Below are 13,820 nucleotides of genomic sequence, written 5' to 3'. Positions count from 1 at the left end.
TGACGCCGCGAGGCGGGAGAGCCACACCGGGCCGGGCGCGCTGGCAGCGTCTGAAGGCATCTTGGGGGCTCCTGTGCTGGGGCGCAGGGAGCCCTGAGGCGCTGGCGTGAAACGGCAAAGGAACTCGGTCGTCATCGCTGTCTCTTGCGTTTGGAGTCACACACGCTCTGCGTTGCAAGAGTGATGCTGTTTTCAGAAGAGGAATCCGCTCTAAAATTCACGGCGTGCATGAGCGTGTGGATATAAACATGGCACACAAATATTGCCGTGTTAGTCTCTGCCTGGCACACAACCTTTTCAAGCTCCTTACGGGCCTAGAAACGTCCAGGTGTGTGTGTGTGCGCGTAAGAAAAAATAACCCCTCTGAGAAAGATTGGACATAATTAGGGTGTTCATGTGCTGTTATGTGGGGAGCTGACAGATCATAGCTCAGTCTTCAGTTTTGAGAGACAGAGAAAGACGTTTGATCTCAAATCCGAGCTCCCCTGCTGTGACCTTGGACGAGTCATTTGAGCCGCGCCTCAGTTTCTCATCTGTAAAGTGGAGATAACAGCCTCAGCACCCTAGGCTCGGGCATCCTTGTGAATCAGTGCAGACAGGAACTGGCGCGTGCCAGTCACTCTGTGATCCTTTAGTAAAGGTATACAGCAAAGACTTTTGACAAAATGAGCACATATTACAGGCAGGCCCGAGGGAGACAGGGCTGCTGGATTTTCCTCTGGGAGCCTGTGGGCTCATTTCAGATGACGACTCCAGTTAAGCCAGTGACCCTCTCTGTGCTGGGTTCGACACCCCATTCCTCTGACAGCTCAGCTTAATGCGACGGACACTTCCCAGTGACTGTTATGAAAGCACGTGGCTCCCACCTCCTCCCGACAATCTGAAAGATGGCCGAGAGCCTAGGCTATCTCCAGAAATGCAGCAGCAGGACGCTGCCCCCACACCCTGACCTTCCCCCAGCTCGCCCACCCTAATCCAAAGCTGCCCTACTGACATGCCTGCAGAAAACCCATCAGCACGTGGTCACCCGAGGACGGTCCTTCAGACGAGCCCCTCGAACACAGAGCCCCCAGGCTCCCCGCGTCTGTTCACGGCCCTGGACGTCCCTTGGTCCCCCGGAGGAGCCCAGACGCTGCTGGGAGACTTGTATATCCCGGCTCTTGTATTGGGAGATTCAGAAATGGCGGCCGGAAGATAGAGCTTGCAAGTCACAGTTGCCTCTGATTTTGGTGGAATGGGGGGACACATTGAAACCTGTTGTGGCCCTTGGTTCATACGCTGCTCTGAAAGCTGGTTAAGAGAAAAGTCTTGGCAAGTCTTTACTTTTCTTGACATCCCCCAGCGTGTTTATTTTTTGCATAATTTATGCAACTCTTATTTTATCAGAGAGAGAGGTTGTTTTCTGTGTTTTATTCATTTTTCATAAGACAATGAAACAGCAATGGCAGGACAAGATGCCTGCCTCTCATGGGAGAGGGCGTTGTGGGCAGAGATGCCTGGCATGTGCCTTGCACGGGCGTGGCTCCTAGCAGGTGCCCCTCTGCTGTGGAGCGGGGCTGGGCGTGAACAGCGCAGGGACCTGCCATCCCCCAGAAACCTCCTGCCCTTCCCATTCCCTCCGTCACCACAGGCAGGCTGGCAGGCTGGCAGCCTGACGTGGGAACAGCGGCTGGAAGAGGCTGCAGGGGCTGGCACCGGCCTCACCCGTGCCCTTCGGGGGCTGTCGCCGGTGTGTCTCCCGCCCGTGGGTTCCGGCCCTGCCCTTCCCGGGGAGCAGAGCCCCAGGTGACGTTGCAAGGGCGACCGGGCTGGCCACGGAGCCAAGCGTGCCTGGCGTGAACCCGTCGGGGGAGCTGGACAGGCACACCAGCAGCCTCAGTGGGGACAGAAGGGCGCCCCTGCTGGACAGAAGGCGTGGTTGCCTCTGCGGTCCTCCCTCGCCCAAGGGACACCTGTGTGCCCAGGGCGGGGTTTCCTCCAAGGAGGCCAGGAAGGGGCCCCTGCTGGCTTCCCGGCTCCCCTTTCGCCACGGCTTGCATCCGCCCTGCAGCGTCATGGCTCATGGGTGCGACGGACTGCTCACCCCTCTGGTGTCTGTCTTTCCACAGACCATGAGGTCATGGCCACCAGAACCACGTCTCTGGCTCGTACAGCCCGGGGCCAGGGCCGAGGGCTGTGCGTGGCACGTCGTGGCACCCAGGCCACTCTACTCCAGGAGCGGTGCTTGGGTTTACATGTTACAGTGCCTCTCACAAGACTCCCTGACAGCAGAACTGGAGCAGTATTCACTTTAGAGATAGGGAGGGGGCAACTCAGAGGACTCTCGTTCTCGCTGCAAGTCACGTGGGTCACAGATCAGGACCCACACTCAGCTCCTTCCAGCTTTTACTCTGGAGTCTGTGAATTGTGTGAACAAGCCTTCTTGAGAGGGGAAACACACTGTGTGGTGACTCAGAGCTTCAGGGAGTTGATGTGTGCACAGTGTGGACAGATATACATGCAAAATTATATAAAATATGCAGATACACCATATGTATACTCAGGAACTGGCTGTCGGCATTGACGTTGCCTTAACTATTACTAAATGCTGCAACTCAGTGCCCCTTATCTGTATCGAAGTCTCAAGCACTCCAGGTACACCTTTCTCTCTTCAGAACGAACTTAAGATAGGGACAGAGGGATCATCACCTCACATGCTCCCTGAGGCTGGGAAGACGCAGAGTTCAACCCGGACCCACACTGCTGTGCCAGGCAGTGCCAGGGTCAGCACCTGCATGGAAGGCCACGTGTGAGAAGGTGCCGGGACGCACAGGACGGTCCGACCGCCTTGCGAAAGGGAGACCGAAGCCCACTCCGTCAGCCTCTTCACACTGACCGCATAGCTTAACCCCGATGAGGTCGCCTCATGCCGAGTGTTCTCCTCTTGACTTGTGGCTTGTCTGAAGACCCGGACAGTTATTCTTCGTCTTAGAGTCTCGCTGGTTAGTAGCAACTTGCAGTGACTTCGGTTCTTGTTTCACCACGATGTCTGCATTTCCAGACAGTTAACTTAAAGGGATGGCTAACTTGGCTTCTTATTGGTTTCACAAAACAAACAAGAACGCTGACAAACACACACGGCCTTCTCCGAACCGGAATTTTAGTTAATATCCCCTTCCCTCCGCCAGACAATTTTACTAGGTGGAAAACAGCAGAACAAAGGTTTCCCTGGAGATATTTATGTTTGTGGACTCTCTTCATCATCACATATGACACAAAATTAGGACTTTTCACAAAGAAATAGCACAGAAGTACTGTTTTACTCTTTCATCTTCAGCCATTGTACTTAAATTTAAATAACTCACATCAAAGAGCCTGGGCATGAGCCCTGAGAGCAGGCGTCTGCCTCGGCAAATGCATTCTTTCCTGCGTTCTCATCAGAGGGCATGGAGGTGGCCTGGTGAGGGGGCTGTCCAGGGGGAAGGTCTGGAACGGGAACTGCTCTCTGGGCAGCGTTTTGCCAGAAGTTGCTTTCCCTTTCTTTATTCTTTCTCTCCGAGGTGTGCCTCCAGTCTGAGAACAGCAAATTCGCTCCGCAATTTCCTGGACCCAGCTGGGGTAGGGGTCTCCTTCTCAGAGTTCCATGGGGGCCACGCATGGCCACAGAAAAAGGCAATAGTGAGTGTCTAGGTAAGACAGTGTTGCCATACAGGGTTTTCCTCATCGGTGAACATCACACAGATTTTAATTTGCCAATCCATGTACAGTTCTGTATTTATCAATTGATTTACTTTTATGTATGTATGTATGTATGTATGTATGTATGTATTTTGGAGACAAGGTCTTGCTCTGTGGTCCAGGCTACAATGCAATGGCACGATCCTGGCTCACTGCAGCCTCGACCTCTGAGCTCCAAAGATCCCAAAGATCCTCCCAGCTCAACTTCTTCCTCAGTGGCTCAGGCTACAAGCATGTGCCACCATGCCCGGCCGGCCATAAAAAATATTTTGTAGAGATGAGGTCTCACGATGTTGTCCAGGTTGGTCTCGAATTCCAGGCCTCAAGTAATGCTCCTGCTTTGACCTCCCAAAGTGCTGGGATTATAGACGTGAGCCACCGTGCCTGCCCCATGTGCACTTTCTATCTTCAAGAGAAAACTTATTTGAGTTTTCTGTTGACGGTTAAAAGGACACAACTTGGAAATTTCGGACGAAGAACTCAAATGTGCCCCATTGCCAATCACAGGTGAGACTTCCAGCTCTGGGCATGCCTGTCCTGTGCCGGACACCCTGGGGATGGCCCTTCGCCTCTCAGGACCTCATGTGTAAGATGAGGGGCGTGGCACCCCAGGGCTGCACGGAGATGGGCGAGAGCAGGCGCGGCAGCCCTCGCGAGGGTCCCTGGGACACCAAGGCCCGAGCGGCATTCACACCTTTCCGCACGGCGCATCGATTTTAGCCACCGACGACCTGCGGCCAGGAGGAGGCTTTCAAAATCAAGGTGGCCTTTGAGGTCAAACGCGTTGGGAGGGGGGCTTTCCTCACGCGAGTCCTGTGGTCTCCTGCCCACTTATTTGCAGGACAGGCGACCTGAGTCCTCGGCCTCAGGGCTGATGTGACAGCGGATTCCGTGCCTTCCTACGGGCTCAGGTCGCCCTCGAGACGGCTCTGCAGCTGCAGGGCAAAGTGCGGAATCAGTGTTTTATGATACCTGCAACCTTTTGATAGAGTAAAGTGTGGTATTTCACTACCAAATATTTGCGCTGGATGTGAGAAGTAATGGCCCACAATACTCATTTTGACGTTCTCGATAGATTCAATGACTCACATCTACATTTGAAACACCCTTGGTTGCTAGTTCCCAAAAGGTGAGACCTTAATATTTGGTTGAATCATAAAGAATCACCACGATTCATGCACACCCCACCCAACATGGCCCATTGTGCCTTAAGCCAGTGCAGCCCCAAGAGTTAAATTTTTTCATACGCTTCAAATCCTCTTTGAACCAGTGATTTTCAGAACGAACGATGCCATATCCCCAGAGTGCTGAGTGACAGCAGGAAGAAAGGAGAAAACAACACCCAGGTGGACATAGCAGTTTGGGACGTTCACCCAGGCAATGCGTTGAGGGGGAGGGCCGAGAGCTTGTCAGGAATTCATTCCTGTTATTTGAACCGGGTGGGCTCTGGAGTGGACGTACTTCTGTTTCCCACTCGATGTGTAAAGTGTCAGCACTTCACGTGCCTGTGGTTCCCCCGATTCTCCTGTTACCGGAAAGTCGGGCCAGGTGCGTGTCGTGAAGCTTGAATGCCTCACCTGTGCGTGGCTTTCCTCGTGCTGGCCTTGGGTGACCACGTGCAGGGACATGCCCGGGCGGCTGCTCCTCCCAGGGCTTGTGTGGCTTGGGCCAGCACCCTGGGTGTGAAAGCAGAACTTGAAGAGCCCTGGGTGGCCTGCCCTCGCCTTCTGTCCCAGCAGGGACAGGTGTACAGAAGTGGCCACCAAAAAGGTGACTCCGACCAGGGAGGGACACTGGGTGCCGCTCAGCCCAGTGTCCCTTGCACCCCATCCACCTGGGCCGCAGGGGCGGCCGATGCAAAGCCCACTGCAGGGGCCTCCCCCATCTGGCGTTTTTAAGCCCAGGTGTGTGTAAAACTGGCCGTCACGGCAGGGACGGGAAGTCCTCTGGGAGCGAAGTGCCTCATGTTACCACGTCACCAAGTGTGTGAGAGGGACGAGACGCATTAGCAAGGCTGTGACTGCACTGGAGCAAGGGTGTGCAAAGGCCAGATGTGCTGCTGTCCGCGGATCACGCTCCACCCTCGTGGTCACGCACACGTGCAGGCTGGCCACGCGAAGCGATCCTGTGGAAGGCAGGGGTGCTTTCTGGCCCCGTGGAACCGTGTCCACAGAGAGCAGCCCCTGCCCTGGGGTCTGCTGTGCTCCAGGAAGCCGCCCCTCACTTCCTCCTGGGGAGCTGCTCTCCTCAGCCCTGAGGGGGGCACAGGGTCCTGCGGTGGGAACCCCAGCTTGGCAACTGGCCTGGAGATGCGGGCTCCCTGGCACTTCCAGAAGACGGAGGTGTCTCTCCGGGGACCCTGAGTCCCATCAGGAGTGCACCCCTGCTCTCTTTGGAGTATTTGTAGTTCTCAGCAAAATGGTTTATGCCGCAACCCAGGACTTCAAAACCCTGGCCCTGGGGAAGCCCCCACGCACCAGCCGAGAGCCTCTGGCCCAGGCTCGCTGCCTGGGCCCGGCAAGTGGCTCCTCCTCAAAGCGGGGCTGGAGAAGACTAAGCGAGCTGGTCAGCATCATCAGGACAGCGGGGGTCTGCGGGCAGCCCAAGGAAATACTCCACCAGCCCTGGCCGGGCAGAGTCCCTCCCAGGGAGCGTGTCGGTGGTGGCGGGTCAGCGCCCTTCAGGACGGGACGGGGCCAGTGCCTCTGCCCCGTTAGAGGGCCCACAGGACTCCCCAGAGTTGCCTCTACTGTGTCTTCATTTTCCTCACTGGGGGAAGGCAGCGAGAGCCAGCAGCCACCTCACAGGGCGGCGACGATGGGGAAACACATCAGCACTTGCAAATTGCTCAGAACACGGCCCGGCACACACGAAGCCATGGGCACGCGCTTGTGAGAACAACATCCGGGGACCTCCTCATTGCTTTGACCACTGCCTGGGAGGTCCAGTTTTGTGTCCGCTGTGCACCTGGGGGCTCTAGCCACATTCCCGAGGGCTGGGTTGCTCCCTTTTATAAGGCAGACCTCCAGTGGACGGATGCCTGTCCTCCTCCCCAGGAACTTTGGCCTGAAATAGGTGGCACACGCGAGAGCAGGATCACAGTATCCATGCCCACCTCTCTTTCTGCAGGGTCCTCTCTTCTCCACAAGTGGTGTCAGAAGACACCCGGGGAAAGCCGAGGGAGAGACTGCAGGCTTTGGAGAAGAAAGCACGCAGGACGAAGGCGGAGGTTCGAGAACATTCCAGGAGAAGCCAGCACGCCCTGGGGACTGCAACGCCGGGAGACAGGCAAGCACACGCTGCCGAGCTGAGCACACGGGTGGGCAGACACGGACTGTTGCTGGTAGGGGGAGGAGGGGTGGAGCCACACGTGCCTGAGCTCGCCTTGGGGCCACCTGCTGGTTGTGCGACGTCAGCCCTCAAGTGGGGAGGAAACCCACCTGGTGATGTTGTGCCCACCAGACAGGCTACCCACGTGAAGCGCCACTGCCAGGGGCTCACCGGGAGTCCCCGTGGCTTCTCCCGCCCGACCTGCAGCTTCACAGAAGGCCGGAGAACGTCGTCTACACCTGCTGTCCTGGGGCACGGCTGTCTCCATGTCTGGCACCGCACCATCGTGGCCGGTAGCGGTTTCCATGCCGTGAACATTAAGACCCTGTTGGAACTCGGTCGTCCACGGCGGCCTCCCTGGGTCTTGGCCTCACGGCATCCGGGAAGCCAGGGGGACTGCGGGTGGAGGGTGGCCAGGGCAGGGCAAAGTGGCGCTGGTTGCCATCGGCCCCCCGGGCCGGTGCTGGTCCTCGGGAGACCGGCTCTCTGAGGACACACGCAGGGACCCCATGCAGTGGGCAGGTGTGACTGCTAGCCGGAGGTGTGGCTGCATCAGTGGAGGGAGTGGACAGTGCCGTGTGGAGAGGGGTTCCTCCCCCGTGGGCTGGCGTCTGTGCTGCCGTACCTTAGCGCGGCTGGTGGTGGCGGGACCTGGATGCCAGGGCCGGTGTTCAACAGCATTTGCATACAGTCACTCTGGCCCCACGGTTGGATCTGCTGTGTTGGTGGCCACCTCTCGGTGGTCAGACGTCGCCCACATCCCATCATCCCCAGAGGACGAGAGGCCTGTCACTGCAGCTGGAGGAGCCCAGGCCCTCCCAGGGAAGGGTTGGACCCCAGAGTCACTCTGGGCTGTTGCTAAAATGCTTTCCATTTCTCGGTATCCAGGAAACAGCTGCTGATTAATCAAGGGAAGTATGCTAATATGGTGTTTCCTTAAAAAAGAGAGGACTAGGCCAGGCTCAGTGGCTCAGCCTATCATCATTGGGAGGCCGAGGCAAGTGGATTGCCAGAGCCTGCAAATTCGAGACCAGCCCGGGCAACTTGGCAAGACCTCATCTTCTTCAATAAATCAAAAAGTAGCCGGGTGTGGTAGCGCACGCCTGTAGTTCCGGCTACTTGGAAGGCTGAGGCGGAAGGATCACCAGAGTCTGGCAGGTTGACGTTGGGGTGGCCTTGAGAGTGCCACTGCACTCCAGCCTGGGTGATGGAGTGAGAGTCTGACTAAAAAAATGGCTTTTTAGCACATAATTAAGAAAAACAGTATAATGGCCACAGAGGCTCACGTCTGTGATCCCAGCAGTTTGGGAGGCCATGGTGTAAAGATTGTTTGAAGCCAGGATGCAAGACCAACCTGGGCAACATAATGAGACTCTGTCTCTACAAATATATATTTTAAAACTAGCTGGACATGGTGGTGTGTGCCTGTAGTCCCAGCTACTTGGAAGGCTGAAGCAGGAGGGTTGCTTGAGTTCTGTAGTTGGAGGCTGCTGTGAGCTCCAGTCTGGGTGACAGAGTCAGATTCTGTCTATTGAAAGAAAGAAAGAATCAAAGGAAGAGAGAGAGAGAGAGAGAAAAGTAAAAATAAAACTATTATATTCCAGTGAAGCCGATGTTACCATGTTCATTAATGAGCATACAGCCGTTTTTTTTTTTCTTCAGAGTTTTAAGGCACAAAAGAATGTGTCTTTCGACAAAGCAAATCTTTGGTCAGTATTATTTCTGTTGGTAAAAGCATTTGATTTTATACTTATGATGGCTGGGTCTTGTGAGGGTTTCTAGACTGTGCTCCAGTGCCATGGAGAGTTCCGCCAGCACCCTGAGAATCACACAGTGAGCACCTCTGCCCCGTCTTCACCAACCTAGCAGCGAGATCTGAACTCTCGAAGGCTGTGAGGGACCAGGGGACGACCACGTGCCTCCTGGTGTCCATTGGGACCAGCCGCCTGTCAGTCCCTGGCTTCCGAGGTGGGACTCAGAAGGGACTTCCCGGTCCATCTCGGTGAGTGAGTCTAGGCTGCGCCAGCTGGCGTGGGAGGGCTGCTCAGGTGTGAGGTTCAGCCCCTCTTGGACCCAACTCTAAAGAAGTTGGATGTAGAGGTCAAAGTAGCTTTTGTTTCCCTCTCCTCTCCCAGTATTTGACCTTCCTCCTAGAATTGCATGGAGTTTATAGACATTTAGAAGGGACGAGAGCCTTGAGGGATCAACTAGAATATTGAGCATCCGACCCTCACACAGCCACCGAGGCCTCCGTTCCAGCAGCCATGTGCCTGGAAGGCTGGGGACAGACGTGTCTGCCCTGAGCCGCATGCTGGAGCGTGGGGGCTTTGCCAGTTGGTGCCCGTGCTGCCTGAGGCCTCGAGGGCACAGCCAGCCCCGGGCTTTGAGGCGCAGGTCTGAAAGCCACTTCTAACTCCACACTCCCTCCTCACAGAGGGGGAACCTGAGGCCCTAGGACTGAATAAAAGAACTGAGAACTTTCTTATCGAGTCCTAAGAAGATAGCTCCATTTCTAAATCTTTTTTTGAGTTAGCGTCTCACTCTGTTGCCCAGGCTGGAGTGCAGTGGCATGCTCACGGCCACCCCAGAGTCAACCTACTGGGCTCGGGCGATCCTTCGGCTTCAGCCTTCCAAGTAGTCAGAACTACAGGCACACAGAACTACACGCCCAGCTAATTTTTGATTGATTGTAGAGACGAGGCCTCGCCAAGTTGCCCAGGTTGGTCTCGAACCGGCGGGCTCAGGCAATCCACTCGCCTCGGCCTTCTAAAGTGCTGGGATGACAGGCTGAGCCACCAAGTCCAGCCATTTCTAAATGTTTTATCCATTTTTCTAGAGAAACTCAGTGGACAATTCTTGAGGCTTCATTCATTCACTTCCCAGCCGATGGCTTCTGCCCATGTCAGCTGCAGGCAGCAGACACATTGCTGGGCTTAATAACCACTCAGAGCATCTGCTCCCTCTGTCTGGGAGCCGGGAAGGTCAGAGATGATCGTGGCTTTGCATGCTTCAGTTGTGGAAGCGGGAATTTGCGTGGGGTCCCTGGTCACCTTGCAACAGAATGTGGGTTTTTCTCTTCGAATGAGGGGATTTCTGGGCTAGGGCTGGGTGTGTGAGGACTTGGAGGTCTTCACCCTGCTCTTTTAACAAAGAAAACACAGACAAACCCCCAAATGAGCAAGTCTTCTTAGAGTCTTCTGAGAAGTGCAGTCACAGGGCAAGCTGGACCCTGGACAGACAGGCAGACAGAGAACCAGGACTCGCCAGAGCAGACACCTCATGGGAGCCTGGGTCGGCGGGAACCTGGACAGCAGCTGAGCAACTGTGTGGACGGGGCTGAGACCCACAGCCTCAGGGACTCGGTCACAGGGGGCTCCCGCATTTCTGAGGTTTAGCTCCAGGACCTTGATCAGTTCTCACAGTGAAGATCAGGGAAAGTCGCCTCATGCATCTGGCTGGGGAGGGGAAGGAAACAGCCTTTGAAAAAATAGCCAGAGTGGACAGCAAATTGGTGTCTGAGACCAATGACACCAAAGTTATGAGGCATTGAGGCGGCAGGAACAGGGTGTCCTTCAGGGAAGCAGGAAGTCAATAAAAAGTTCAGAGGTTAAAAAAAAAAAAAAGAAAAAATAGCCAGAACATTCTTCTAGGCTTAAATAAACCTGCTCTTTTTATTTATTTATTTATTTTTGAGTCGGAATCTCACTCTATCACCCAGACTGGAGTGCAGTGGCCACTCCCGGCCACCGCAGCCTCAACCTGCTGGGCTCCGGCAATCCTTCCGCCTCAGCCTTCAGAGTAGTTGGAACTACAGGTGTGTGCTACCACGCCCGGCTGATTTTTGATTTATTGTAGAGATGAGGTCTCGCCAAGTTGCCCAGGTGGGTCTCGAACCTGCGGGCTCAGGCAATGCCATTCACCTCAGCCTCCCAAAGGCGTGGGATTACAGGCTGAGCCACCGAGCCCGGCTAATAAACCTGCTCTTAAAGAATCTAACCTATTGGGGTTTTATCCAAGCCTAATCCACCTGCAGTAAGGGAAATGGCCAACCTCGCCCTGGCCTTTCTGAACTAAGGGCAGAGAAAAAACAAACAAACGAAGAAACAAATGGGTGCAGAAGCAGTTGTGAAGGTCACAACCAAAGACATGGGCTCACTAGATGATCAAGACCTGCTCACAGGACTACAGAGCACTGCTCTCTCCAAACTCTTTCCCACCACTTCAGCATGGATCCTGTAGAATCACAGAAGAAAATGACGGACAGAACTGCGGTCTCTTTAAGAAGCAGTCTGTCGGGAAACCCAGAGACATCAGGAGAAACAAACACCAAGGACGCTAGCCTCGGACAGCACAGCTACTACGGGCAGAAAACAAGACCCAACTCGCAGCCTGACACCCAGCCTCACAGCAAAGGTCCGTCGGCCTTGGTGCCTTGGGCCCAGTCCATCATGCCTGAGCATCAACACCAATAGCAAATTGCAGTTTCTGGGTTTTAGTGAGTTCAACAGTCATTTGTTTCCTGCCATTCCTCCCGGGCTCTGGTGGCTCCGTGCTGCAAATTATCCTGTCTAACAGAAGAACCTTTGTCTCACTGTGGCATCTGTGCTCCACCCATCGTCCCTTTCTTCCCCAAACCCCCAGCAACACGGGCGTTGTCCTTATCCGTGTGGTTTGCCTGTTGCAGAATGTCACATTGGTTTCTTTCACTTGGTGATAGCCATGTCTTTTCATGGCTTGATAGCTCTTTTCTCTTTTTTGAAAGCAGTTTTAAAAAATTTTGGATTGGGGGGTGCACGTGCACATTGATGACACGGAAATACTGGGTAGCGGTGGGGACTGGATTTTGGGTGGCCTCTTTCCCAGGGAGTGAACCCAATGCCCAGAGGTTGTTTCTGAACCCTAAGCTCCCTCCCCCCGCTCCCCTCAGTGGCATCCTCCATGTCTGCTAGTTTCATCCTTGTGCCTATTTAACTCCCACCACGCAGGAGTGTTGAGGCCGCTGTCTCCTTCCACCCACTACTAGGGATGGTAGCTAGAGGGCTGAAGGTTTCTGTCCTGGGTCATCTTCCTGGGGAGGCCTGGCTTGTGCTGTCCTCTCCAACAAAATCAGGAGGACGGGGTATCCTCAAGCTTCCCCCGGGGACACAGAGTGCTGCTGAGGGCTCTGTCCCTTGAGCAGGCCGCTTGAGCCCCTGTCTCCTGGCTGAGCTTCCAGACACCCCCAGCCTGGTCCCGATGGAAGGTTCAGGGTGTGACAGCCCCATGCCCTGCAGCGTGGCTCCGGGGCCACGGGACAGCAGACCACTTCTCAAAGTGGCCATGAGGAGAAGCAGCAGACCCAAGGCTTCCAGTACCACCGGCCATTCGGTTCTATGCGACAACTGGTGCAGTTCTGAAAAAGTCCTACGAGGATTTGCTACCAGCTTTATCTGGGTGTGGGTACCAAGCACCGCGTTCACACTCTTATCTATGACTCCGAAGAGAAATTGCTGTTATCCTCCCATCTGATGGGAGAGGGCTTCTTCTTCTTTTTTTGAAAGCAGGATTGATTGAGAGGAAAGGAAAGCTCCCACAGTGGGAGGAGACCTGAGGGGGATGCCCGAGATGGCTTACTCTTAAAGTTCTGTTAATGCGCGTGTTCAATTCCCAAGGGGTTGCTTCATGTTCACGTCATGCTTTTAGTTTTATTTACCCTCTCTTTAAGAGTTTTTTGGTGAAGATGGAAAAAAGCCAAACCAAACCAATGAAGGAGAATGTTCAGATCTCCTCATATTCACTACTAAATCAAATTGTCAGACTTAAAGAAATAACTGCTCTGGATGTCCTAAGTGTTTACCTTCTGTGTGCAAAGATTTATTTTTCTGATTTGTTTCTTTTTCTTTTCTTTCTTTTTTTTGGCCGATTATCCATCCAAATGTTCTCTAGAAAAGAAGCAGGTTAAAACGAAATGCGGATGTCCGGCAGGGACCTCTTCATGCAGGAACTTTGCATGTTCAGCCCTCGAAGCTGTGACCAAGAGCGATCGCATCACAAGGCCCCGGGGAATGTCTCCACGTGTGTCAGTGTGAGCATTTCAGGCGTAATTTTGAATTTCTCCCCCTCGTTATGAGTTAGGCACGAGTGGTGACTCAAGGTGCTTGGATTCTGGCATCATCTGTGTCTCTTGAAATGAATCATCAGGCAAACTGGCAGGGTCCGTGTCCTCTTCCCCGGGACAGACACTCTCTGGCTATTCCTGAGGCCTGCCTCGGCTCGCAGAGGGCGTGCAGTGCTCCCCACCTCAGCTCTACTTCCCGGCTAAGACAGAGCTGCGGTGCAGGACGGTTTTGGCCTCTTCTGTGTCACAAGCGTGGCGTGCACTGGTGCTACTTGGTGTGTGACCGGCCCGGGCAAGGGGCGAGGCATTTCTTCCCGAGCAGCAAGTGGCGGACGCCCACCCCTGCCCGCCGGCCACGGCCTGCGCTGGCGATGCCCGCACTCCGGCGTTTTCAAGATGCACACTTCCACGCAGGGAGGTTGTTGTGGCGTGGGAGGCCGCTTTGCTCGGGTCAGCTGGAGCAGGCGTGAGGCCAGACGGGGAGATGTCGGGTGGGGGGGCCGGGCTGGGCCCACAGGGTGCGCGTGGGCCGCGCGGGTCTGGGGCAGCCGGGCCTCGACGGGAGCCGTCCCGGCCTCGGAGCGACCGTGCGTCCTATTTGCGCCTCCTCGTTCCGGGAGGACGGACGCGAACCCACCCTTGGCCTCCGAGACGCGGCTCTCCCTGAAGCCCGAGG

Source organism: Carlito syrichta, unplaced genomic scaffold (genome assembly GCF_000164805.1).
Source record: "Carlito syrichta isolate Samal-C Ts95f unplaced genomic scaffold, Tarsius_syrichta-2.0.1 Scaffold308796, whole genome shotgun sequence".
In the NCBI taxonomy this organism is placed as follows: domain Eukaryota; kingdom Metazoa; phylum Chordata; class Mammalia; order Primates; family Tarsiidae; genus Carlito; species Carlito syrichta.
The sequence above is the reverse complement of the archived record's forward strand: the minus strand, read 5'-3'. Positions refer to the sequence as shown.